Source organism: Megascapheus bottae, chromosome 24 (assembly GCF_031878675.1).
Source record: "Megascapheus bottae isolate mThoBot1 chromosome 24, mThoBot2.hap1, whole genome shotgun sequence".
In the NCBI taxonomy this organism is placed as follows: Eukaryota; Metazoa; Chordata; class Mammalia; order Rodentia; family Geomyidae; genus Megascapheus; species Megascapheus bottae.
In genome coordinates, this window is record NC_143532.1 from 28,294,491 (window position 1) to 28,298,762 (window position 4,272).

Here is a 4,272-nt window from a genome sequence, read left to right on the forward strand (position 1 = left end):
TACTTTTCCAATTAACTTTCGATCCATTTTGTGTCCGATAAGAGATGAAACAGTGCTTCCTAGTTAAGATAGAAACAGCTGATATGTGCATAAGTTAATGCTGTACCGTTCCATTTCTTCTGCTATCGAATATAAGGAGTTTTGAGAAACTGGGGTAAAACCAAATAATATTTTTTTTAATTTGTCAAGATTTTCTATGCAAACTTTCTCAAACATTTTAAATAAATTAATATTAGGCTTGAAACTTTTGCACAAAAGTTTTCAGTGATATTGCTTTGCTTATTAGCTCTCTCAAACAGTGTGACTATGTGGAGAATATTCAAACTTCATCATATCTGGAAAAGTCAGGGAAGCAAATATAGTTTGAATTATGATTACATGGTTTGATATTGATTCATTATATTTTAATTAACTTTTTGTAAATGTATGCCAGTATCTGGGCCTTGAACTGATGTCAGGCTGCTATCCACTAGATTTTTCACTTGATGTTAATACTCAGCCACTTGTATAACAGCTCTGCCTTTGATTTCTTGGTGGCAAATTGGAGATAAGAATTTCCTGGTCTTTCCTGCCCGTGCTAGCTTTGAGCTCCTGTCCTCATATGTGAGCTTCTTGGGTAGCTAGGATTATTGGCATGAGCATGTGCCTGGCCATATTTTAGTTAACTGTTGATTATGTAGAGTACCGTTTTGTGATGGACAATATACTACATTTTACAAATCAAGTAGTAATATAATTTTGAAAGTCATTTTATTTGTGTCTGTCAAAAACAACCAAAGCAGATTAGAATTTATTGATATGGGTAAATGTTTAGATAGAAAAAACAATATCCCTAATGGTCCAGGACTTAAAACTAGTACCACACATTGATGTAATGGTACAGGAATATGAATAAAAAATTTGATCAAAATGATTGAGTTTGACTTATTGCCTTATCGGGGGCAACAAGTTAACTTCCAGAGTCTCTCATCAAACTTTTGGGAGGCAGTTGTCTTTATTTCAAAGGGAATTGCTGTTAGAAGCTTGTTAGGATGGTGTAGTAGAGGGTTCCAAAGAATAAATAGAACAAGGAGGAGAAATGCAAGATAATGAGAAAACTGTCAAAACTGTGAGACATTATTGACCTTTTGGGAAATCATATCCCAACCTACTGTCGTTCCAGGACATGAGCTGTAAACTTTCTTCTTTATGTAAAGTAAATTTGGGTTGTGTTTCTCTTGTTTAAATTACTGCATTTTAAATAACATAATGTCCAAATAAGGGAAAAAGTGTTTTTAGCCTAAAAGGAGAAATTCAACATTTCTGAGGCTTTTCAGATTAAATTTAGTAAGTATACAATCAATAGTTTTATTCTTAGTGGACAGATTTGAGGGCTTGCCATTGTATTACTTTTAACTTTTTAAAATGTATAACAATATTGTATTTTTTCTTTCTAGGACCAGTATTCCCATCAGAGCAAAGAATGAATGCCATATTCTATAATAAAGTTTCATTTGTATCTCCAAATCATGGAGAGTACAGTTTTTAAAACTTATTACTGGAACAAATTACCTTAAGCCTTTTGCTGTCCTAGAGTAGATATTTTCTTTTTAGCATTATCATTTCGGTTGTTGTACTTCGAAGTTGTTATGTCCTTGAAGCAATGTGCCAGAATGTCAATTTTAAAAATCTTTCTAAAGCCAATAGAGATCTAAGTCTTCAAATCATTTCTGAGAGCCTACATAATCCCCCTTAAGTCTCCTAGTCTTCCATTTCAAATAGTTCCATCAGCATTTTTAACTTTATATTGATCTGGTAAACTAACTGGAAAAGAAATGGAGGTAGTAATGTGAAGGCTGAATGAGGCAGAGCAGGTACTCGGTATTAATAGACACTCAGAGCATCATAGGAACTGCTTGAAAACATCAAGATTTAAATGAGTCAAGTCAATGCTTGTGCATGTTCTTGATCTCTAAGACTGGACACACACATTAGTTTGCTTTTCTTAATTCCAGTCATAGTTTTAACACTTTAAACCCCCATTTGTGCAGCTACTTTAGAAATACAGGAGAGAGGGTAAGGTGAGATGAGAGTTGATTTGGCTTTAAAGTATATAGAAATGAGGTGATGCCCAGGAGCCTTCAAAGCCACCATGCCAAGAAATACCAGTGCTTATTATATAGGGAGATTTTGGAAGAGAAGAATAAGAATATCCTCCTCTGGTCTTACTGTGTGAGTGTTCACAGTCCTGTATACTTTATCATATCCTAGTGAATTTTTGTCTTTTACTTTCCAATGTTTTTACTTGGAGAATTATAGGCACATTCTAGATCAAAAAACTCAATAGCTATGTGCATATGATCATCCAGAAATACGATTTATTGAAATGAACTACAAGAAATGGAGATAAGACTTTGGTTTTTGCTGTTTGCCTTTTGATTTTTGCCTTTTGTCTTTTTGATGTTTGTCTGTTTTCTCCTTTGCCACCACTTGTGATTTCTGTACCTTTTGTCTGGTATATATGTTATCTATTTGGGGGAGGGAGAGGGGCACTGAAATGGTGGGACACAGGGTGAACAAATGTATTGGTGATACTCACTAGATGCTATGTTGAACATTAACTATAAAAATTGTGGGAGTGGACTGGGAGTTTGGCGTAGTGGTAGAGTGCTTGACTAGCATACATGAAGACCCGGGTTCGATTCCTTGGTACCATATAGTTAAAAGTCAGGAGTGGTGCTGAGGCTCAAGTGGAAGAGTTCTAGCCTTGAGAAAGTCCAGGGACAGTCCTCAGGCCCTGAGCTTAAGCCAGGACTGGCAAAAAAATTGTGGGAGAGTTGGTTACCTCATATTGTAACGGTATTTTACCTTTTATCTGATATATTGTATATGTTTATTTGGTTATTTGAAATAGGATAGGGAAGGGGGGAAAACAAGATGAGTGGCGAGGATGGAGGGAGGGAAATGGGGAACAAGACATGAGAAAGGGTATCAATGTATGTGAAGTAATTCACCTTCTATCTGGTGAATATAATGTAACCCTTCTATTAATTAGAAAAAAATATATTTAAAATGTAAAAAATGTGGGAGAGGAAAGCATTTAAGAAATAGTTACTGAACTGTCGAATTTAATTAGATCTCTAATTTATTTAAGTCTCTTTTTAACAGGGCCTTCAACAAAAACTCAACAAAAGTTAATTATAATTACAATTGTAATGGTGAAAGGTTAAGATATAATCTGAGGTATATACCCTGCTATTAAGGAACTGGCATTTCTTTTGGGAAAGAAGCTCAATTCTTCCTTGAACACCTTGAGGTTTTTGAAGAGTAACAGTTCTAGTATAAGAATGGATCACACAGAGAATATTAGGCATTATGGAGGAACATGGATATGATAAAGCTGTCTAGGTGTATTCTGGTACCTATACCTATACATCCTAGGCCTCCAGCACTTGTTGAAATTGTGATTTCACTCCCATAGCCTATGGACTAAGGGAGTTAAAATTACTTGGGTACTGAATCAACATTTTAAAGTGAAGACTGTCCAGGAATGTTCATATGTAGATCTGCCTGTAGAAATTGGAGCTAACAAAAGCAGAAATATAATGCTCCACAAATACTGTCTGAAAATGTAAATTTTCTTTTTTAAGGTATTTTTATTGTCATTAATAGAAGGGTTATATTATATTTGCCAGATAGAAGATATATTACTTCACAAACATTACTACCCTTTCTCATGTTTGCAATTGTGATTTTTCTTCTGATATACTTTCTACTCAGGACTTATGTGATCACTGGGAATACGGATTTAAAAATCAATATAGCACGCTCAATTATATTTACATTTCAAATAAGTAACTGTGTATGTATGTAGGTCTCACAAATTTACTGAGAACTTTTTCAGATTTTCTCAGTGGTATGAGCTTCATTTATTCTGGTAGTTTCTCCTTCCTGAAAGCTACCTTGAACTATTATGTAGATTTCTGTATGTACTGCAAACTCCAAGTATGGGGTTCTTCTTTCATGGCAGAGATTATTGCCCTACCCTTATACTCTTCCTTCAAGTCTTAACATGTACATAGTTATCCTCATACTAAGTAGGCATTTTTACTGGTGGTCTCACAATGAGCTCTACAAAAACAAATTTCACCTGTATAATAAGATTTCTGTTTCTCTTTCTAGACTAAATCCTATAGGACAAGAATTACTTTTTGCTTTAACTTTATGTAGTCTGTTGTACTCAACATGAGAAACCTGCTGAATGAACATATGTAGAATATACAAGGAATAATA